The sequence below is a fragment of the Phaenicophaeus curvirostris genome, chromosome 2 (genome assembly GCF_032191515.1).
Source record: "Phaenicophaeus curvirostris isolate KB17595 chromosome 2, BPBGC_Pcur_1.0, whole genome shotgun sequence".
Lineage (NCBI taxonomy): Eukaryota > Metazoa > Chordata > Aves > Cuculiformes > Cuculidae > Phaenicophaeus > Phaenicophaeus curvirostris.
The window spans coordinates 7,793,846-7,819,461 of record NC_091393.1 but is presented as its reverse complement, the minus strand read 5'-3'; positions in this window follow the sequence as shown (position 1 = coordinate 7,819,461).

The window sequence follows — 25,616 nt, the reverse complement described above, 5'->3', positions numbered from 1 at the left end:
TGTGTTTGATTTATTCAGCCCTCTTACTTTTATTTGAGGTGGAAATCTCATCGAAAGGCTGCTGACTCTGTCTGTACTCCAGATGTTGCCATATCAGCCTGAGCTGCATTTCTCATATCTCCCTTTTCCTATCTGTCAAGTTTATGAAAAATTAGACCCCTCATACAATCAAAATGTCATCCTTGCTGCCTTCCCAGGCAAGCCTGGCTTTTTATTGTGGGTATGCAGTCATGTGTAAACCTTATATTGGACCTCATCAACAGGACTGCTTAAGAACTGTGGAATCTGCTTCATATTATTATACCAATTATATTGAAAAACTTTATATGCTATAAAAACATTGATTTTCTTTCTCTTTTAAATGACATGGTGGACATGCTTTGGGGGGCGTGAATATTTAGGTTAGAGGCAATGTTATGGTGGAGAGATTTTTGACTGTGACTTATAGATTTGAATCCACTCTGGATCAGTTGTGACAAAGAGTTAATAATACCTGATGGTGTTTAGTACTGATTCCCAATAATCAAATGGATTCTGTGTTGATATTTCAGTGGAAGAAGGACACTTAGTTGTGTTAGCTGACTTAAAATCTTGCTTCTTGTTGCTCAGCTCAGAAATAATTGTTCTGACTTAATGTAGGTAACTCTTTAAGTGTCTTTTAATTTCCTTATGCACCAAGACAAAAAATTTATTGGTGTTGACAGAACATGTGCACTACTTGTCACATTCCAGCTGCATCCTGTGAAACACTTACCAAGACCTTATAGCAAACTAAGACCTGAAGTAAAAGACTAGAAGTCACAACAGAAAAGTACACAGGAAAAGAAGAAGAGAGGGATAGCACAGTGGTTTGTTTTAATGTAAAACTCATCAGCAACCCAAGGAAATGAATCTAGTCCCAACTATAGAAAGAACAGCAACAACAAGAAAAGTGATAAAATAACAATATAGTTCCATAATGTGCGGCTAATGGAATTCACTGGTGCAAGTTAATGTGGAAACCAAGACTAATAGAGGCAACCAAAGAAATATTTGACTTGTAAAATCAGGTTTCCAAAGGTTCTGATTTCTTTGTTTTTCATGAATGATGCTAAAGGGATGAAGAAAACCTGGAGTTCATTAGCTGGGGACATTCTCCAATAGTATAGAGTCTCACATAAATCACAGATTTGGGTGCTGCTAAATAGGGACTTAGCCAGAGAACTTAGAGCCCTTGGAATCTATAATGCAACACATAAGCCTAAATTTACCTATCATGTTGCTGGAACTAGGCTGGCATTCAGAAAAATACTGCTCTATAAACAGAATACCATTTTTTCTGATTAACTTTAGCTGGAAAACTCAATGCAACATAGAATCTGATCCTTGTATGGCAAACAATGTCAATAATAAGATCAATAAGGGTTTCTGTTATTATTGTTTTCATGTTTTGATGTTTGATGTAGCAGTTTTGTACCTACACATTGAAATTTAAAAATTAGGGAGCCTCTTCACTTTCAGTTTTTATAAAATGCAAAGGTGTGTATTTTGGGAGAAGAAAAAATTATGGCAAATTGTTTCAATACAAAATGTTATGAAAAATGCTGGCTGCCACTAGAAAATTACATTTATATCACTGTAAACTTATACCAACACAATGCCCTGTAAGTTGAATTTGCCAGTGTCTTAGAACCACATTCCAATGTCTAAAGAATAAATCTTTATTTAATGATAAAAAAATCCTATATCACTTAATACAGCATAACATTGTACACTAAGGAAATTGAAAACACTAACTGCATCTCTTTCTTCCATCAACCCTAGTGTGATAAGAACAGGCTTGTGTCTCTTCTGAATCACTGTTCCCTTTCACCCATCTTCCCCTACATCCCAGGTTAATACATCTCATATCATTTCAGAACGTGGAAAAAAAAGACCTGAAGTTATTTTAGTGAAAACTCCTTTTCAAAGAACATGGGTGTAAGCTCAAACCATTACAGGGAAGTAGATGAATTAACTGGCTAGATCTGTGTGATTGCAGTCATGAATATCCTAGACTTTGCTCTGTTTGTTTTTTGAGTGCTTTGTGTGTATGTATAGTTTATAGTCAGTGCTTGCATCTAATACTACACTGTATCCATTATATCTGTACCTATTATAACTGCAAATTTTAAGCTGACAAATTAGAGTGGTGTAACAGATTTTAGGACATGGAAACTCCTGAACTTTAAATAGAAGCAGCTTTAAGATTTCATTGTTTGAAAATAAATTCCTGTGAATGCTGAAATGCAGAAGAAATGAAATTAAGCAATTTAGTTGAAAGATTATGGTCTTTTCACCTTTTTTTTTTTTTCTTTTCTAAGTCTATTCTGGTATCGTATTGCCAATATTTGTTGACATCCAGGCTGTTGAAGCTGTTTTTCCTGTCTTAAGGAATATTAATTACTAAAAATGAATATATAGAGATCTGTAGCTTCTAAGAACTCCTTTAATATGTTCTTTGAGAGTACATTCTATTATAAATGCATACACAGAACATTCACTGACATTAGGAGTTACTGGCTTTCACTGAGTGGAGAACAGATGACAGTTGCTGAATAAGTTACTCATCATGTCTTTTAAATGCATGAAATATCATTTAAAATGTCTTTAAATGGAAGAGTAAAGAACACAGAAGACGAATATTTTTATTCAAAGGATGTTTGTCATTTGTTTAATACAGACTCTTCATGTGGCCATATGAAATATACAACCACAGATGATAGAATCATAGAATCATACAATAACCAGGTTGGAAGAGTCCAACCATTCCTATCAAACACTAAACCATGCCCCTCAGCACCTCGTCCACCCATGCCTTAAACACCTCCAGGGAAGGTGACTCAACCACCTCCCTGGGCAGCCTATGCCAGTGCCCAATGACCCTTTCTGTGAAGAATTTTTTCCTAATGTCCAGCCTAAACGTCCCCTGGCAGAGCTTGAGGCCATTCCCTCTTGTCCTGTCCCCTGACACTTGGGAGAAGAGACCAGCTCCCTCCTCTCTACAACCTCCTTTCAGGTAGTTGTAGAGAGCAATGAGGTCTCCCCTCAGCCTCCTCTTCTCCAGGCTAAACAACCCCAGCTCTCTCAGCCGTTCCTCATAAGGCCTGTTCTCCAGCCCCTTTACCAGCTTCGTTGCTGTTCTCTGGGGTATTTCAGAATACCTGAAAGTCATGAGCTACTCATTTTATATGATCCATATAGACCTGTAGATGTTGCAGCACTTCTGAGTTTTTTTGGATAATACAGGTTTTATATCCTAATGTGTAGGAAATTAGTAGTCACAGTGGTCTGAAGAGTGATGACTTCCCTAATCATAATGATAAATGGATTGAGGACTTGATGGATGTACTTAACCTAGTGGAGGTTAATGATGGTGCTCCCAAAAGATTTGAATTGTTAGTGATAAATCGAAGATGACCTGCAAAGTACAGATCCCATTAACTTTATGAGAGCCTCCCCTCTACAAGAACTACATCAAAGTGTGCATTGAGTGCTTTCTTACCCCCCAAATAACAGATTTTTTTTGTGTACTGCCCAGTGGCATCCACTTCTGATGCAGTTAATTAGTTCCTTCTCAGAGTAAACTGCAAAGACAAATATCTATTATACTGTGGTTATGTCTGTAACAATGAAGACTAACTTTTAATGGCAGGACTTAACAGAAAAAACTCTGACTGTGTATACAGATATAGGTTTGGAATTAAATTTCAGTGTATTGCTGAGTTCATTAGAGCAGTGATGCTCGTGCTATAATAATAAAGTAATAAGCTATGGAAAGGACTAAATTGCTAAAAGGGACAACCATGTTTGCTCTCCCCAAATGCGTGATACTATACAGTCAGACACCAGAGGCCATATGATCAGCAGAAAGAAGAGGTGCAGAGAAACAACACAACTGCATTATTTTAGGGGCATTCTGTAAGAAAGTGACAGAGAAAACTGATATATTCTTGTCGTTGTTCTAAAATGATTTTATAACCAAAGCACCATCTTAAGTGCAGACCTTGATGGCACTTAATATTTGTCACTACTTTGGGAAGAAAATATCTAATAAATTCATGTATTTAAACAAATATTTCAGGACAGAAGGCAGTAAATGTTCTAATGCCCTTTGGCAATGTTCTGGAGAAATCAAAGAAGACCTTACAGGCCCACAAGAATGAATGGCCCTTTTAACCTCATCCTCTCGCTGGATAGGGAAGTGTGAGGAAGCTTGCATTATCTGTATCCCTATTGGGATTGGGTTTTGGTTGCTGCAGCTGTCACTATGACCTTTTTGCTGAATTAAATTAGCTGAAAACCCCTATTTTTCAAAGCGTGGCTTTTCTGCAAACAGTATTTGCATGAACTCAGAGGTGATTTTTGCATATTACATTTTAACAGTTAATTTTTAACACAATTAATTTTACCACAAGGCAGGGGAATAGGTCAGAATACAGAAAGGACAGGTTAAAGAATATTAAATAACTTAGATGTAGCCAAGTTGTCAGGATCTGATGAAATTAACTAAGCCAGAACTGTCTTTGAACCATTAGTAATTATGTTGAAGAACTCTAGGACAACCAGCAGAATCCTACAATACTGGAGAAATGCAAATAGAACACTATTTTAGAAAAAAATGGAGGGAAAACACGATACAGAAAAGAAAAAGGTGAGCTATAGACAAGTTAGCCTAACTTTTGCACCTACAAAGATATAATAACGCATTTTTAAGTAATCATTTTATGAAAACACAGGGAAGGCAGGCCTAGGTTTGCTAAGAACAAATGAGCTCAAACTCCACCATGTTCTTTCCTGAAGAGGGCAACTGTGATACATAGAATGGAGACATGTGTAGTATCTTAGCAAGGTTTTTGACATGGTCAAAATATTCTAATGCTGAAAGAAATAAAATGTAGCCCAGAAGAAACTAGTATTATATCATTAGGTTAATAGTTTGTTAGTGAAGTAAGAGAAATTCTTTTTTGTATGTAGGAGGCTATTCCAATGTGGTATTATCCCGTATTTTTGTTTACCAACTAGGTCAGGAAGTTAGGGAACATATTTCTTTGTGGCTCATGAATAGTTGCATTTGGATGCACATTTTATAAAGTAGAGATTCTTAAGGATGGAAATAAAATTGGAGATGGACCTAATGAAAAGAGAACCATCCAAAGTATATCAAAAGAAATTAATTGAAGACCAATTTGGGGTAATACTTTTTAGAGCCATATATCTGTTGCAAAATTATAAAATTGCCCTGCATAAAATGTATAGTGTAATGAAATATATAAGTAGTTGATGTTATAGCTATGTTGTAAGATTAGGTAGATTTTATATAGGTATTTATCCACCCAAGCATAGTATATAATACATGGGAGGTAATTTTCGCATTTCCCTTAAAGTTTATTCGGTCCAATATATTTTCTATTTGGGCATTACATTTTAAGGGAATAATATCAGTAAAACAAAAGATCCTAAAAAAAAAAGCATCAGAATGAGCAGAGACTTAGCAAATGTGGTCTCTGAAAAATGATTGAAAGAACAGAACATGTCTTCAGCAGAAAGGAGAAAGATAGTTTCAAATATATTGACAGTGATGATAATAACAACAATGGCTTGCTGCTGTATGTAAGTAATCTTCCAGAAACTGGGTTTTATGCAGAAAGCAGAAATCATTCTCACAGGTAGGTCTTGAAAACAGAATAGATGTGGTTTTGATCCTACCATGATGAACTACCATTGCTTCCTGAGTTAGTCAGTTCTGTTTTTTCTGTGACTGGATTTCATTAATTCATGTACTGCTGTGAACTGATAAAAGATATTCTTGGAGTACACTATTCTATGCTATATTTAAGTTCAGTTACTGTTGCAATTTATACAATAACATTATATTACATAAATTTTGCACTCCTCACAAACACATTTCTAGTTATCAAAAAATACTGTGCATCAGCAATATTTTCTTTAAGTTTTGTTTTCTATGGTATATAATTAATCTGAACTAAATATTTTCTCATTCAGAAAGGTTACTCCACTGCCACTGGAGTTAAATGGGTGAATATTATCTATTGGTCCTTAATTAGGCAAGATGTAATGGCCAGAATTATTCCTATTGCTCATTGCTCTCTTTAATTCTTTTTCAGAAATTCAATATTTTCTTAAATCTTTCAATAAATGAAAATTAGTATGAAATAAGAATTGAGTATTTTCGGTAGCCTTCAGAATACCCATTGCAGAGGGGTTTATAAATGGCTAGGCTAACATTAATTTTACAAACACTGAGGACATTTTTCTTCGGTTGTATAGATTTTCACGGGAAAATCATAAAGAATGTCACTGATTCAGAGAAGACAAATGCAGTTTACAGCAAGACCTCTTCAACCAATGTCCTCTGAAAAAGGTGCCTAAGCACAGGAATGAGTATCGAAATTAAAAAAACATACTTTTAGATAATTCTTATAACTGGGCATCAGAGATGCTGTTCATCAGATCAGATGCTCGTAGGAGAGAAAAAAAAATGTAGCTGCTAATCCCCTGTATTTTAATATGTCTAGATGCTGAAAAGATTTTACACAGGTAACATATTACAGATTCTGTTGCTCCTCTGTGTTTCTGAAGACAAAACCAAAAAATGTGATAGAACAACCACATATTTTTATGATAACTATTTTAAATTCCGTTTTGCTAGCTCCTTTTTGCAAATAAGATGCATAGTCTTACTCAGACGCTCTCCTTGGAGCACTGGGGACAGGGATAACTGAAAAATTCCCTTGTTACAAAATAATTCTAGAAATTTACACTTAAATTTTTATGCTGTACATTAACTTTCAAATTAATAAAGGACTAAATATTTACTTTTGCATTTCATTAACACTGACATAATCCTATTGTGAATGATGTAAATGTAACCAAATGCTGTTGAATGATTGAATGAATGTGATAGAAAGAATCAGGCCATGTAAATTATATTCTTTACCATTTGAACTTTGTTTTCCATTTAACCAAGACTAAAAACTACTTTTCATGTATACAAATAAAATCAAATCTTGAATATTGCAAACATTGGCAGTGCATCATAAAGGACAGGAAAGCTCAAATGGTAGTTGAGGTAAATCGTTCTATTCTGAAAACTCAATACCCTGAAGTTTAGATTACTAGTCTGAATGTATTGATTAATTCCCAAATAAATAATCTATAATTTAACCATATTAGAAATAATATTTGGGGAAAAAACCTCATAAAATCTTACAGCTACAATAACTTCCTTATGCATGTTGCTTTTACAGCTATTCTGCAGAAGGAAAAATAACTAAATAAACCTAACTGAATAAAATATTTATTAGAAATATATTTAGAGGGCAGGAACATATAGCACAGATTATCAGTAATACTGAGTAATTTTTTATCTGTATTGCTTTGAAGTGGAACAAAAGATTAATGTATCTTACATGTAGACGCGTATATACAGGTTAGCATTCTGTAATTCAGAGAAGTTGCAGGCGTTAATGTTGACAGAACATCAGTAGTGTGCATGAAGTGGAAGAGACAGTCTGCTCTCTACTTATTTTAGCCTATGGAGTAGGTGTAATTTGGACAGAGTCAGGATAACATGCCGTTTTTTTATGGGAAAACGAGAAACGTTTCCCATTCATATGGAATAAACTACTAACCCATTCTTGAGGGACCTGCAGTTCCTTATAGGTTATTTCACATACAGTGATAGGGAAAAGTGAGCTCTATTAGCCAAAATACCTTTTGCACTTTGGCACTTTTTTTGTTTTCAGATAAGAAGATAGGATTGTACCTTTACAGTATCCTTGACCTCTGAGTAATTATTACTCTCACCCCCTATGTAATATATGTAATTTTTGTACTTACTTTACATCTTTAAAGGTTAAGGAATAGAGAAAATTTTCAGGACACCAAGTGAGAATGCCTTTTGCAGCTTGTAACACTTAGAAATAAATTTATCAATAACACTTATTCTGCATGTCTGCACAAATATATTTGATTTCTTTTTAGGTTAGACCTAGCAAATTCCTCTACAAAAGGCAACTCAAGGTCACAATCCTCCAAGGATATTTTTATCAAATCAATCCTCCATAAAGCTTGAAATGTATAAAAGCATTATTGAGCAAATAAGAAGCAGCATGTCTTTTAACAATTACTGGGCTTCATAATGAAATTTGGCAAACTTGTCTCTTTTAACTCACTCTAAAAAATTAATGCCTGGCAGAACTGGAATTCTTCATTTAATTTTGCTAATTTCCCCTGGAAAAGCAGGGCAAAAGATGTGGCTGAAGGTGAGTGGATAGACAATGCAATATGCAAAGCCAAAGATAAAACCAAATAAAATTAAATCATCAATCAGATAAATAAGTTTTAGATTAGATCATTTTTTTAAAAAAAGCTAACATCTTAACTCCAAGTCCAAACTGAATAGCTCATAAAAGCATTAACACTGAGGCAGATGTGATACATAAAAGTACAGTATTCAAGAGACATCAACACCAGATGTGTTTGTTTAATAGCTCAAGCAATTAAGATGTGAAACAGACTGTCTTTTAGTCTCCTTAATGTTGCTTCCATCCTCATGTTGCTTCACCTTAAGTTGGTTCCTGGGAGAAAATGACTCCAGTGAAGCTGACAGCTGGGTATTTCTGAATATGTTCTCTTTTCTCATGACCCAAAGAGCTCATTGGAGCAGATTCCTGGTGCTCAGATCTATCCATAAGCAATCACAAAAAGTGAAGTTATTTTCATGAGTCATGTGTACGTTTGGAAAACTTATCCTAAAAATGGTCTGCATGTTGCAGTGAAAATTCCCACTCTCTGCAAATGAATTTCTTTTTGACATATCTGACAAACAGATTGCATAGTTTTATTAACTAACTGTCTATAATTCCACTGCATATTTGAGATATTTAATGAACTGAGTTGAAGCAGACTCCCTTGCGTGTTTATTTTTATTATGTAAGACTACAGGAAAGACCAGTCTTGACATCTTGTTAATCTATAAACCCTCCGGACAGTTAACAGTTCCAAAAGCTGCTGATAGAGAACTTATCTAACATGATTATCAAGACAGTAATATTTATTTTGGAAGACTTCAACAACATAGATGATGTCCCCATCTGCCTACTGAAATTTTCACCAAAGATTCCTTCAGTTTAACTCAGTATTCATATATAGTTTTATTTACTTGAGTGCTTGAACAAGACATGGAACTCAATTTCCTCCACAGTTTCCTCTCACAGTAACAACAAAATTGTTGGTCAGCAGAGAAGACTTCTGAATAATGTAGGAAAAACTTCCAGAGTTGAAAAGAGAGAGACCAGGGGCCTTAAAGGGGCCTCATGAAAAATAAGAAAGAGCATCAAATTGATTACACTGAGAATAAAAACATCTTTCACTTATTTTTCATGTGTAAGTTCCTCACAAATGCTGATGATAAAGATTCTGTAGAGAATGTATACAGCTTAGCAACTGCTGACCTTTGCTCATTGAAAATGAGTCTTTTATGTCCATCCACTTCTTGTGATGCAGGATGGGGTCACCTGGATCATCTGGCTATCTCAGACAGGCTCATTAATCATGACTTCAGGTACCTGTCTCATTTATTTCAGGCCAATATCTTTGTTTGTGATAAAAAGCAGGGTCATAAAGAACAGGAATGGCATTATCTTTCAGATATTTTTAATTACACATACCTAATAAAAAATTAATCAGATGTCTTAATGCTTAACCAAAAACCTATTAATTTCTTATTTTTTATCCTGGTGTGAAATATAACACAGATATGTCACATTGTAGGCAAAATTATTATTTAATTTCAGGTGTAGAAATAAAGTCAGTAAAAGCAATGTTTAGCACTATTTTGCATTTAATTCCTGCTTATATGTTAAGGGACCGTGAACAATGGGATCCAGAAAGGGAGGGTACAAGGAAATACTAATGTTAAGCTATTCAACTACATTTCATTCAGAGTATGTATTCCTGATTACATCACTTTGGGATGTGTACTGATATCTAGAAAGTGCTCAAGATGCAGTGCACAGTTCCTCATACCCAGGAATTTCTTATCAGTTTGACAATAATGCAATATTAATATGAAGTGATGACACTTGCACTGTGCAAGTATTATTCCTTCAAAATAATATTTACTCAAAAATTAAACTTTATTTAATTTTACAGGAAGGAATATTTTATAGATGCATGTGTATGTGTGCCTAGGCAAAGCACAATACAGGACTTATTGTTTGTTTTCTCACAAATGAAAACCAAAGCAAGCAAACTTGTGTTATTGGAATAAGTTTATACTGCGGTCTTATCAGGCTACAGAAAATTTCAGCTCATAATATTGCACCTGTCAAGTGCTTCTCATTTCAAGGAATTAATCAAGCTAGCTGTTTGGAGAGTTTTTGAGAATGTTCATTATTTCAGCTATTAATTTTTAAAAGCAGCAAATGTTGCTAGTCAACAGCAACCATAAAAATTGATTTATCATGCAATTTACCTTATGCTACTGGAAGGAAAAAGAAGAGTTTGTATATCTGCTACTCCTCCTCTCAATTTTCAAAAGTATATGCTGTATGTATGTATATATTTTTTTAAGGAAATTATTTGACTGAAAGAAATAGAGAAATAGAATACCTTCTTACTTTTTTTTTTTTCATTGTTTTTACACCCATCTGGATTGGTAGTATTTGACCACTTTCAAAAACTGCAGAATTTTACATTAAAGAGAATGAGAAGAAAAAGCAATTGCATAGAGAAATAGCGACAGAGGTGTGATCTGAAACTGCTGGAGTCTCACTGTAAGACTGAGTTAGGTATCATTATAGTTCCCTAGGCTTCCATCTCAGTGAAACATATTAAGCACTATTCTTTTATAATGTGTATTTGGTATATTTGCCTGGGGGTCCCATAAGGAGAAGTTTTACATCTAGACAAACTTATATAGAGGGAAGCTTCTGTTAAACACCTGACAGTCAAGCTTCCTGCTGCAGACCCTGAGTGTCCTATTTGCTTTGGAGGGGATGAGGGGAAGATTTCTCAAATTTAGGGATTTGGGGTTATCATATACAGTAATTCACCGCATCTGAAGTTTCTGACATAAGGCCTTAAGGCTAAGTATGTTTTAGATACTGGTCCAACACAGCCACTTGGTGCAAAAGTCCCTAGTATGTAATACCTCCTGTACAGCAGTGACTGGTCCCACTGTGATTCATGTTAATTCAGTTAGACCTAGGGTTCAGCCTCTGCTTCTTTAGGTGATGTAGTATAACCTTGACTTGAGGGCTTTGTCATTTGCATGTCCATGGTAAAAGTGACAGACAGGGAGAAGCTCTGCTGTTTTATACAAATTAGATTCACTGGGGGGATCCCTTCCCTGAACAGCAGATGTATCACACAAAGGCCATGTTCCTGTAACACTGATCTGACTGGAGAACATTGGACTTGACCCGCTCATGCATGGATTTAGAGGAGGAAAAAAAACCCACCAACCTCCCCAAATCGTTCCAATGCATAACTACTGAACAGATTTTCTAAGAGATTTAGAGGGAAATGCTGGCTTGTACTACACCACAGACCTTCAAAAAAGGTATTAATAATTCATGAGAGAGACATAAGTCAGCCTTAAAATCCTGACCATTATGGTAGAGGACAGTTCATGAAAATGGCCAATATTATTGAGGAAATGGTAGATTTTCACAGTCCTTTAAGATTCTAAAACTGTGGATCTGAGGATCAAAGATCTGCAGTAAAATGATGAGAAGGAAAGACCATATAACATTTTTATAGTGTTTGTCTGCTTGATAGCTTTGCTCAGGAAAATATTAACTTACTTTGGCCTTTCATATCTGAAATATAGTCTGGATTATAAAATGAATAACATTGTATTTTCTCTGACTGGAGAAATCCAGAGTGTGGGGACCACTATTTGTTTTACAAATCCTTTTTATATTACATATCTAAATATTCCACGGGTAAAAAAAGAGATGAGATACCGCCTATCACTCATACATACTTTTTGAAAAGAAAAGAAGGGTGGGGGATGACATATCCTGAGCTGTTTTACAGGAGAGAGACACAAAGAATGCAAGGCTTTCATGAACCTATTTCCCACAAAATATTTTTACTTCCCATTAACTTCTAAGTAATAACATAAAGTCCTAAAAACCAGAGAGCTTAGGCTATGTTACAAGACCTTTATAGAACCATTTATGTGTCTTAGCTTCAGGCTTTCATATAACCCTTGAGCGGGCATTCAACGACACCAAAACACACCTGTAGGGAGCTTGTGGATTAAGTAATAAGTGGTGAGTCCCCTGTTGGGACATTGCTCTTATCTTTATCATCTTGATCTTCAAAAATATTCGAGCTGGTAATGATTTTATGCTACCTACTGTGTAAGATTTCAGCTTCAGTATAACATTTAATAAGGCATTATCTATGGAGTTCAGTGGTACTGTATTGATAAGAGTTGTCTTTAGAAGACTTTTTTAGGCTGAGCAGTGGTGGCTGTGTAACACAGACATTGGAAATAATGAAAGAAAAACAAGTTACGTGATATGCAGTGGTAAAATTTCACTGCAACTAATGAAGAAAAATAATAGCAAAAGGAAAAATATAATAAAAACTGTATGCAAACAAATAAACCAATAGCAAAGAAGAAAGACAAATAACAAGAGCAAGCTAAAAAATGAATAACAAATAATAAAACAGTAACAAATGATGAACAATAGCAAACTAGACTGCAGAATTAATCAGACTGAGAAGGAAAAAAAGTGTATTATATGAGAGACAGATTAGTGCTGTGTGTTCTTGGGATCAACAACTCACTTTCCTTTTAGAGGCAAAATGGTTTAGGGGATAATTTTGCCAAAATTTTCCACATCACAGTAAACATCTCACAATTTGCTGCACTAATTGTTCATCAAGAGAGGTCTCAGTATTGTTAACCTGTGTATTAGCTTGCAGGTTCATGGAAGGAGTGTGATACGGGGAAGCACATAAACTGCTTTGTGCTTGTTTCAACATTTGCTTAAAAACTGAAGGCGTGTTAAGTTGGATCAGGAAGAGATAAAATGTACACAAGAATGAACAAATGGAAATCATGTATTTACTTTTTGTGCATGTTGATTTACTTCACATTTTTTTTGTGAAAGTTATATCGAATCATAGAATTATAGAAAGGTTTGGGTTAGAAGGGACCTTAAAGATCAACTATTTCCAACCCCCCTGCCATAGGTAGAGTCACTTCCCATTAGATCAGGCTGCTCAAGGCTCCAGACAACCTGACCTTGAACACTTATGGGGAGGGGGCATCTACAGCTTCCTTGGGCAACCTGTGCCATTGTCCGTATCTGTTTAGCACTGGTCACAAAAATGGTGGAAGAACTTTCCACTTGAAAATAGTTTCTCTGGAGTCGAAGTCATTTGTAGTGATATAAACATCCATATGATACTTTGTTTCAACAAAACCAAAATCAACTTTTTTGGCATGGTTAGAAAAAGAGGGTTTAACTTCTCCCTTAAAAATGATTAAACTTCTCTTCTATCATTGCATGTTTTCTTATTCTGAGATAATTCAAAATTATATATTCCTATATGGAAGACTAGTTTAATCAAAATTAAATGTTTTGATCAATCAAAACCAATTTCCAGTTATTAATTAAGAATTTTCTTTCATTAAGCAATATTTTGCTTAACGAATCTTGCCAGTGACAAAGCTGGTGAAGGGGCTGGAGAACAAGTCTTATGAGGTCTTATGAGGAGCAGCTAAGGAAACTGGGATTGTTTAACTTTAGAGAAGAGAAGGCTGAAGGGAGACCTTATTGGTCTCTACAACTACCTGAAAGGAGGTTGTAGAGAGGAGGGTGCTGGCCTCTTCTCTCAAGTGACGGGGGACAGGACAAGAGGGAATGGCCTCAAGCTCCACCAGGGGAGGTTCAGGCTGGACATCAGAAAAAAAAAAATCACAAAAGGGTCATTGGGCACTGGCAGAGGCTGCCCAGGGAGGTGGTTGAGTCACCTTCCCTGGAGGTATTTAAAAGATGGGTGGATGAGGTGCTGAGGAGCATGGTTTAGTGTTTGATAGGAATGGTTGGACTCAATGATCCTGTCGGTCTTTTCCAAGCTAATGATTCTGTGATTCTGTGATCTCCCTCCACAGCCAAGCTGAAATGAAAACAGATTTGAAAAGTCAGTATGATCCATGAAAGACTCAACCTCTGCATGTCAGTACTCCTATTATTGTGCAGTCTTTAACAATTAAGTCTTCAGAGAATAAACATTTTAGGAAAAACACCTGGAAAAACATTGTCTTTTCCACACATTTTGACCTTGAGAATATGACAAGAGCACACAGAGAAAGGGCAATCTCAGAGGGAGACAAGCAGGGGAGACAATAAGATGATGTAGTTTTCCATCTGCAAAGAACTCGCATTCTGCTACTGAAGAAGCATAGAGGAGAGAAAGAGAGAAAGAAACATCATCGTTTGACCAATCTCACACTATGCCAGTGATCAGGGCACTCTTGACAACTGTCTCAATTCACAGTTTTGATCTATTCCTTGTGCCTTCCCATGTAAGGAGGAGAGCCAGAAAGAGCTCTCAGCTGCAAGGAGTGCCATTGCCTGTTATCTATATGCTACTGGCATGGGCACTGACCTTTGCATGCCACAGATGATAGTCTCAAAGTGGGATTCACAATACTATTTTTCCTCCATCAGTTTCAACAAATCATCACATTCTGGTGAGACTATTTTGCATTGAAAAACTCCTGGCCCTCTCTACCAGCTTCCACAAGTGGAGGTCCAGACTATCTTGAACACAGCAGTAGCACAACCACTTCATGCCGCATATTAGTACCCTTCAATTACTGCTGTGAACCTTTCGGTTATCTCACAGAGAAAAGTCCTCCAACTGAAATTTTTAGTTTACTTTTTGTTTTCTGTGTTTGAAATCCTCTCTCAGCTTCACAAAGCTTCCTCGCTTAATACATTGGATTTTAACGACATGGAAAAGCACTGAGCCAGCTGTCATCATATTACAAATGTGAGTTTGGGAGCAAAACCAATGAGACTTTGAATCCACCAGGCTAAAGTTATTGCAGAAAAGGTCTAAGGTCCTCTTTCTACACTGCTGACTGTGGGGGTATTATCAGATTGTATACAGATATTTTTAAAGCAGTGAGGAAAGTTATAATATTGAAATGATCAAGTAAATTATGTTTGGATGACCCTAACCAGCCTCAAAGAGAACCCCTTTCTGCCTTATTCTCCACCCTCACAGCTGCTGACAGGTTTCCTTTCTAAGGTTATATCATATATATGGTTATATATGGTTAAACCAAGGTATAAGTCTCAAGCAACTCTACTGAGTTAGTGGAGTTTCCCTGGGTTCACAGCTACAAGCATGAGAGACAATTTGATTCTTGTGGTGTTTCTAACTGCAGGAGAAAGGCACATAAAGTTAAAACAGCTTCTGCCTTTTTTATCTTCACAGGAATTTTCTGCAATGCTGGGTAGATGAGAGCATACAGTCCAATTTACCCTCTCCCTAGGGTCTAGAGAGATACCCATTTGAGTTGAGACTCTTTGGTGTGTGAATCTTCATGCTCTTTTTAAAGTTTACTTTGTGTCCAAGTGAAGAGGAGAGCAATATATCAGAGGGTTAGAATGAGAGGATATGTTCAGTAAGAGTCCTAAATTCATGTCAATTTAAGGGTAGATTTGAGCTCTAAATTCTGTCCAAATCCCAGCTTATGCTAAACTTTTTTTAATTATGTTTTGATCATCATCTGCATGGCATTTTGAAAATATTTAGCCTTTATTTTTTCCTAAATTAAATCAGATCCAAATTACACCAGGGATTTGAGAAAAAGGGGGAAAGTAGAGTCTGAAATTAATGTTCTGCTTTACATTATTTTTCTCCTTTTTGTAGCTCTGCTTGCACTAGAACAAACTCTGTGCCTTTTTCAATTAATGTCCTCACGACAACCCTCAGAAGTGAAGAGAGTTAAAAACTCACAGGGGAACTGTAATGGTAATGTGTCCTGAGAGATATTCATTTGGCCCCAGCTGTCCATTTTATTCCAAGTGCTAAATGCTTTAATATACATAGACTATCATTTACATAGCAAGTGGGTATGCAAGATGAATTATTTATTTTGTGACAAATACCTAATACCCAATGTACTGTCAAATACAAAGAAGTTCCTTATTTGACCCCGACATGTAAATTTGCATTACAGAATTCATTATCTTTGCACATAAGTCACATTGAAGTTATGTGCAGGTATCTGTCAGTTGAACTGCAGATTATGGCAGCTTTGATTTAATTGTAGTATTTGCTGTTATGCCGTACTCATACAGCAAGGAACTTGTTTTTTAAGGTTTGTGCCATAGAAGCTGCTCATATATGTAACAGCTGCACTTCTAATGTAAAAATGTAGGTGAAATAGCAAAACAAACTCAAATAATGATGAAAATATGAAAGTCAATAATTTGTATGTAAGACAAATTGCACCAGGATTTCTTATGCCTGCATGAAGGCAGATTGGGATGTAAACCTCCCAAAATAAAGACAATAAAATCTGGTCTGTTTTCCCCAGGAAACAGTGACTTGATCTTTTGCAGCCAGCTTCATGTTTTCTTTCCAAAACAGTTAAAGAAGTGAGCTTAAATATGAAATAGTATCATATCAGATTTACTCTTCTTATACTGCATACAGTTCTGTTGATTCACATAAAATTTCACATTAATCTTTAATTCTTTCTCCTTAGGATCTACATTTCATCCTCACTATTATTTTAACCATTTAGATGCCCACATTACTCGAATGATTACAGAATGTGACAGAATCATTAGACTTATCCGAGGACAAATATTGTACTGCTCACCCCAGTAACTTTCAAATCTGACATTTATTAGCATGCCTTTATGTGACAGTTATTAGGATAGTCTACAGTGTCTGACATATCTAAGGCAAAGCAAATGCTGAGTTCAGAAACATTACATCTTCTCTGTAATACTGCATGGGTATACTTCGAAAGATTTTGGGGTATTAATCTGCACAACACACAAAATTAAGATGCTTATTTACATAATTTGAAATCATAACCCAGTGTTAAAGATCTCTCAGAAAAAGTCCATCTTATACTGGTTTTTGTACACTTAGCCTTTTGGTTTGGTATTTGACATAACTTGTAGAAAGAAAGAATAAATAAAACATTTCTGAAACTTGAAAGAGATTTTGCCTGGAATGAAGTCAGAACAGGAAGGTCAGGTCAGTTTTTATTGAATCAGTTCAGTTTCCCATCCATTACTGAGAAACAATTTCTGAAGCTACTACCTTCTAGGCTGGCTTATTTTAGTAGTTCTTCAGATGAGATGGAGTTGAGAGTACCCAAGGTTTTTCATTCTGTAGTTTAAAAAGTTGGTACAGTTACAGACTGAACTCAGCCAGAGGGAGTTTTTGCCTGCTAAGGGATGTGAAAATTAGTGTTGCTGCTGAAAAAAAACACTTCTGTAGCTGGGGAATTTGTTTATCTGTACTTTGGCACATCTTAGATAACAAAAGTCTTTGAAGCACAATAGGCCAATTACAGACCTGGTGTGAATGGGCATAATGCCACTGAAACCAGTCAAGTTGCCCCCACTCACACTGGGTTTGAATTTGGCACATTGCCTTTGTCAATGGCAAAATAATAGTTACAACAAATTTCCTGGCAGAGGCTATGCTGCATGGAAAATGAATTCATTTAATATGTTTATTTGCATAACAAATCTGAGCTTCAGCAGAGTTTATTATTCATTATGCAAGCTCATTCCTTTCTCAGCCAGCAGTGAGCTGCACATCAGAAAGGGTAGTTGGACAGTTTTTAAGAGACTTTCTTCTACTTGTTGGGTTTTTGGTTTTTTTAATTGCAATCTCCCCCCTGTTTCTTTCCCCACAAAGAAACAACTTGAACACTGGGCAAAACCCTACAAAAATAAAAGTTCAGAAATAGATAATTATAAGGTCCTATTCAGACACTTTCTTGGGTTTCAATAGAGCAGTGTGCTCTCTGGCTTTTCTGATGATGCAGTTTTTGTTTCTGAAATAACCTGAAAGAAATAGACAGGAGCCCAGATTTTAATCAGGTAGGGACCTAAATATAGATTTAGGTGGCTAACTTTGGGTATATCTTTTTAAAAATCTTGCCCCAGAAAGGCTGATCGTTCAACTGAAATCTTCCAGTAAGAAAGCTTCCTGTAGGAGATGGAAGATAGTGCATTTCTTCTAGCACCCTATATGAAATTCTGTGTATTTAGTACAGTACTGTTGAATGGTGAAGCCTAAACAGTCAGATAGCACATACGGACAGATTTTTGAGGGCCCATGAGGTCAGTTCTATAGCCTTTTCTTCAGGTAGGATACAGGAAATTCGGATGACTCAAATGTGTAAAGAAACTGTTCTATAGTGTTTTCTATCTGTTTTCTCTTGTATTTAAATTAATAATTAACATTACCAAGAAAGAAACTTCTCAATAACTTTTTGGCCTCTTTTAAAGGTTAAGAAAACTTAAGTCCTTAATTTAAGGGATTTAAGAGAAAAGGAGATATTTTTGGAAGCTAAGGCTGGCTGCTAAAGGTGGATGTTATATCGTAATGGTGTCTTTTTGCAAGGAACAGAGGTTCCCTGGTTGGGTACATGGCTAGTGTTTCCCTTTCCCGCTCTGACTAAATTTTTTGGAACCTACACACACACTTGCTCACAGAATAGAGAGTATGATCATTCAGGAAAATACTTAAAAATGGAGTTTAACGAGAAGATTAACAGACTGCAGATCAGATGCAGGGCAGAGCTGGGCGTGAGTACAAACCAGCAGCCTGTTTATGTGCTTGTTTCACTGGTTCATCACCTTATTCCTCTATTTTCCTACCTTTCTTTCCTCCCCAGACCACCATATTCTGTCCTTTCCCTGGCTTTGATTCCTCCTTTAAACATTGCACAGTAAGTTTGTGCAATCCAAAAATGCTTCTCCCCTGCATCCTGTAACTTTAAAAGGTGATATCCATGCTCAGTCTGTAAGGCTATCTGGAGAGTATCCAACTGTCTGGTGTGATGGGTCTCAGTCCCTGCCCATGGCGCTGATATCCTCCTGGGATCTCCTTCAAGGGAACGGATCAGGGCTTTGTTCCTCTGACTGGGTTTTTTGGGCTGCCCCAACTGCCACTCTGTTTTTGAGATCCTTTGTGTGAGTGGAGATAACTTTTAATCACCTAACATAGCAATTTCAACATATAAATACCTGTATATGAGATAGTTTTCTAGATAGTCCTTGTGATCACTATCAATATATTCAGTGAAGCCTGAACTATTTACCTATGCATGTGTGTCTACTGCCATCTAAGACTTCACAGAGAAGGAAGACTTCTCTTCAGAGCTTCCAGATGCTATGCAAAACCTGCAAAGGATGCTCAAGTTAGTATAGAAACAGCTGGATGTCTGGTAAGACATCTGTGAGACCTCAGATGACTCTAAAAGCCTCCATGTGTTGAACTTACAGTGATGAATCAGCAGAATCTCTTACTAGGCTCGAATGGTCATTAAGTAGATAAAATGGAGATCTCCACTGACCGTAACAGCATTTAGTCATCTATTCTATCTATCAACACCTTCATATAAGCACTTACATTTAAATAGCTGTTTTCAGTAGATAAATAGACAGTTTCCACATCAGATATTTTTTCTTGGGAGGTTCTGACTGCTTCCTGGTAGTTCAGGGTGTAGACAAAGAGCTCTCAGAGGCTTCTTTGACTGAAATGCATCATGAAAGAATATATTGGACTGATGTAGGGGGAATCTGGCTCTTTTGGTGGTCCATACAGCATTCTTCTACTATTTTGCAAAAACAACAGAGCTGGAGAGTATAAGTTGAGTCATGAAAGAAAGAAGAGGGGAAAGCTGGGAAGAGAAACTAAAAACTAAAGACAGTTTTACATCCAATAGTTAAATAAAACAACAGAGAACTTTCTATTATCCAGCAGCTTGGGAACAGAGTACCAAATAGCACCTTCTGCTTTCTTGATTGCTTTTTTTTTGAACATATACTGCAGTTTGACAAAAGTGGCATGATATACCACTGAGAGTGCAAGGTTCAAAGACCAAGTGAACTGAAGTAGAGAGAATAGATGAGTCAGAAGAGTTACAAAGGAAAAGGATTAGCTGATGAGTCTATCCACGAGGTCAGGATATCTGAAGGTGATATTCAACTTTCCTTCCCATCGAAGATCTACAGCAGAAACATGCACTGCAATAGTAACCATGTAGCGTACAATGAACTTCATGTCCTCTAAAATACATGCTAACACTTAAAGCTGCATTAGAAGTGCACATTGTTTATAGTTCTGTTTGAATAAATGCAGGACTAAACATTTTTTTTTATAGTTTCAGAAGATGGTTAGTTTTGAAGAAAAAATATTTTTCTAAGCCGTGTTTCAGGGCAGTTATTGAGGCCATGAATTTTATTTCCCAAAGCTGCATGTGCAGATTGTTAAACTCATGTTCTTTCATATCCATCGTATTCACCAGAGGTCCAGAACTACAAATGTAAACTTGAAGTTATACTTTACCTGTTTTTACAGGTGACTGCTTTAGCACACAATGACAAATAGCAACTGTCATTGTGGAACTCAGGGGGAAAATAATTTAAAATGTTTCTTAATATTTCTGTAGGAAGAAAACAATGATTATGTGAACTCAAGGAACAGTAGCATCTTAGCGGTTTAGTTTTGGGTTTTTTTGGTATAAACACTATGAGAATTTCTATGGAAGCCTTTCTGTCTATGTAACTAAATAGTTCAGAAGTATTTTAATGATTCCGGTGTATTTTAAATATGTCCATTTGTTTTTCTGTGGAGAATTTGCTGGTAACTAGACATTGTATTTGTAAAATTGACAGTGTGAATATTTACGATTTAATTTTTAAGGTTTTTTTTCTCTTTTCTTTTCCCAGTCAGTAAAAAGATGTATGCCAATCAAATTGAAGGAATTAATGAATACTATTTCTAAATCAAATCTTTATTTGTACACCTAAAGCTTAAGAATGGGCTTGGAATTGTCTTGGAGGACTTTTGGTCTCAGGTCTTTATTACTCTCTAATGTTTGATATAAAGTCAATGGGACTTTTTTTTTTAAGGTTATAAATGGATGAAGGATAATTTGTTAAAACCAAGTAACAGAGCTGGTGTGAGGTGTTACATATGGGCTCCAAATTACATTTCTGACAAACACAGAACAACAAAAATAGCAAGATGCTTGTCATATACTGTATTTCATCGATACATTTCCCATTTAATGCAATGTTTCCTTCTGTCTTCCTTTACTGTACCACTGGAGTTTTGTCCTACATTTACGAGCTATATTGTCAATGAATATATTCAGCAAATAATAAATATATTAGGCAGTAGTTTCATCACTGTTTGTCTAAGTCTAGAACAGTAACTCAGAAGTAGAACTTCTGATGTGATAGGATGTTGAGAATAGACATTAGCAGTGACAGATGGGGATTTGGAATCACTGCTGTATTGTGGTTTCAGTCTTCCCAAATAAATTCCTGTGTCGTGGGGCTTCATTTAGAGGTCTAGATTCTTGACGTGTTCAGTTTTACTCTGACTCCTTCCTAGATTTTCACTTTACCACTCATAAGTTGTCTGGAATGAGGAACCACATCTAATAGACAGCGTCCATTTATATTGCACTGGAGATGTCTCTCATGTTTATCTGGGAACTTATGTTCCATTGAGCCACTCGCTTTCAAATGCCAACATTCTTTTAGTTTGCATTTTTTACATTAAGCCTAATATTTTAGCACTGTTATATATATAAAAAAGTCATATATTTTCTGTTCCTTAAGTGAAATTTTTAAATTACTACTATAGGATCAACTTTTTTGCTCAGGTCTTTGAGAAAGAGTTTTATGGGCTAATGGTTTACTGAAAATCATATTAGATTCCTCTTCTCTGTTAGTACTTTCAGGGTGCCAGAGTTGTGATGTTCAGCCCAACATGGAGATGGAAAGGTAACACTTGCATGCAGCTTTTACTGACTATGAAGAGGGACTGGAGGAATTTAAAATCTCTTTCAAAAGAAAGAATTCCTATCTCTGATATCCTGTAACACATTCTGGAACTTACAGCAAAAATTTTCTTTCTGGAGCTGGAGTGTTACTTACAGTAAAATACAGAGTGGAGTAGAATTGTTCTCCGTGTTGAATCTGCCAGTTCCTGATTTGCCTGAGATGCAATCACAGTTGGAGAAAGAGTGTCACTGCTGTTTGAATTGAATACATAACCTTGCTTTATTGTGCCTTAAAGCTTGGGTCAATGCTATCGAAGGATGCAGACAGATACTCTTTGATGTGAAGTGTTTAAATAAAAAAAGAAAATGAATAAATAATTAAACTGACTGTGTAATTTATATGTCATGACTTGAAAATTAACTTGAGTTTTCTTTGCTTTGCTGGGGAAAGGAATGTGCTGTATGGCCAAAAACCAGTTTATGAAAAAGAAGTAAAATATTGCAATAAAGACAAATAAGTCTTTGATCTCTTTAGTAGTCTGTATTTTTTTCTAATATTTAAAATATTATGAAGCATCTATCATGCTATGACAAGATTCTTACACCTGTCCAAGTGAACAACAAATCAGAGAACAAATTTTTAGAAATATGCAAAATAGTATTTATACATTTGCATTCTTTTTGTTACCTACAGTAATTAAAAAATTGGGAATATACCAAATTGAAAATTAGGCTTGAAAAACAGTTAGATGCGAATATTATGTTATTCACACTGTGAATTTTACCAATGAAGTTGGTAATCCAAGATACTGAAACTGGCATTAAACTGTTAAGAAAATAAATGTGCATCAGAATGTACAGTAATCTTGAGTTTTGTACTTTACAATGTGATTTAAATAATTCTTTTTTCTTTTCCTCTTCTTTCAAATGTGATTTTCTAAATATCTTTTCTCGGCTGGCACTATTTCTTACAATATATTTTATCACTGCTCTTTTAGGAGGAATGCTGGATGATGCAAAATAGTATTCATTTGGCTGCTTAGTTCTCAGCTAAATAGTGCAATACAAACTAGAGTAACACAGGCAGAGGGATGGTCCAGATGAACCAATGCAGTTTTGATCAGAAATGTTTGTTACTCTGAACATAGCATATAAGCCAGATGCTGTGAATAAATGTTCTCTTTTTATGGCCAGTTAAATCAACACTTGTACTTCTGTAAAAAAAAAAAAACCATAAAGGAAACTGTAGATATGGGACACTTACCTTAAACAATATTTTGTGAAAATGTAGCCCAGCTGTATAAAACCTTTCTTTATTTAACATTTTTACAAATGAAAACAAGATAATAAGTTTTATAAACAACTTAGCACAAAAGGTATCAGAAATTTTTAACAAAATGCTTTGGAGACAAGGAATTATCTACTATAATCAATCCATCAGGCTTAAATTATGACTCTCTAAGGACTAACTAATCAGAGCAAGACCTCTTTAACAACCTCAAATAAATGTGTCAGTCATAAATTCCCAGAATCATTGACCATACACTGTAAATATTCCTCTTGCATGAAATGGATCTTCTCTTTCTTCTAGTTAAATCAATGACTACAATGTACTGGATTAGTCTAACTAACTATAACTCTGGGAGGGGAAACAGTCAAACAGTAAAGAGAATATAGGGGTTAAAACTTAGCATGTTTGCAAACTTTCTTCTTCCTTGTCCTTAAAATCCGCCAGAGTGAAATACTAAGTGACAATGGAATAAACTTTAAAAATATTCACAGTCCAGTCTAGTTTTGAGTGTAGAAAGACAGCCTGACTATACTGTATACATCATATTTTACTTCTAGATGTTGTGCTCTTTATGCTGCATCTGTGACATGTAAATGTAGGAAAGACCAGAATATGATCAGTCCTAACATCAAAAGTATCTGAAACTTCAACTTGCCAGCTTGTAACTGATGCCTCAAGGGCTTCTTATGATCATTTACAAAGGTGCTGCCTTGATCAGCATGCTGGCACCAGCTCTGTGAGTTGTCATCTCCACCACTGACAGGTGCAGATGTAATGTTCCTCCTGATGAAGTGGGACTTACACTAGGACCATTCTGGAGTTAACAGTCTTCATCCAGGTCTTCATCCAGGGTCTAGCTATATCTGTTATACAGGCTTGGATCTTGCTTCTCCTATGCTTTATTCCTCCCTAAAGAGACACTTTTTGCTTTCCCTTCATCCTGGATGCATTAGTTTTTGAAAGATATTTCAATCACCCACAGATAATACAGTGTCATGGTCTAACCCCAGCCCAGCTCGACTGGCAGCCAAATGCAAGCAGTTGTGATGGACCCAATTCCCTCAACCTCCTCCCACAGAGAAAGGGGAAAGGGGAATGAGAGAACAAGACCTGTGGGTTGGAAACTGAAACAGCGTTAGTGAAACAACAATAATAAGGAATATATTATTAATAAGACAATAATTAAATACATGCAAATATACAAAATTTCCCCCCTCCTCTCCCCACAGATGCTCTAGACTGGGGCATGGGGAAAGGTCCTGAACTGGACTCAGCAGCAGATGGGAGCTGGACTCAGGAACTTGATTCATGAACACACTGATCTGGGATCAAGGGACAAAGACAGACAAGGTCTTCACTGAACATTGGCCATCAAAGAAAAGTGATTGACCTTTGTGATCTCTCAGTTTTATACTGAGTATGACATGTATGGAAAGGAATACTCTGCTATTCAGTTTTGTTTCACCTGTCCTATCCTGCAGGTATAACCCTTTTTCACCTCTTTGACTTATGACACTACATCAGCTCAAGGATGGCGTTGGTTCCTAGAGTAATAAGCAATGACCTTTCTGCATACCAATACCTTATGTTGTCACGTCTAGACAGAAACACTAACTTTCAGAAAATGAAGTTACTCAGATGGGACTTAGCTAAAATTAGAAAACTGATTTTACATTATCTCAAACCAGCACATACAGAAGCCCATAAGTTAGTTTACTCCCTCATATTGTAAAGATGTCATCAATTCACAAAAGGCTCACAAATTATCTTTACTAGCTTATTGGACTACTAAGGAATCTATGATGAGCATAAGATTATCTTGTTTTCTTTATTTCCTAGACAAAATTCTTAGTTGCTGTGACTGTGTATTTTCTATGTACCACACTTCTGGCCAGGAAATCCATAACTGAGCCCTGGGCAGTTCTTAACTTGTGCATACTGGAGTCAGAATTTCACATCCCTCAGTAAAAACTTTCTGAGTCTTATTTCTCTCTCTTGCTCTAAATAGGATGGTGCACATGCTTAAGACAGTGAATACTTTACTTTTCTTGACTTTGACATCACCCACAAAGTATGTTAAACTTTATTTTATGATCTAATGGATGTATTATACTGAGTCGAAATACGCATCTCTGATTTGGTCTGCACATAATGTTTAAATTGACTAGACATCTTCTTACTTTGCAGATCAGAAAGCTTATGTCTACACTATTCTACACTATTCAATTAACCAGTGCCATTTAACAT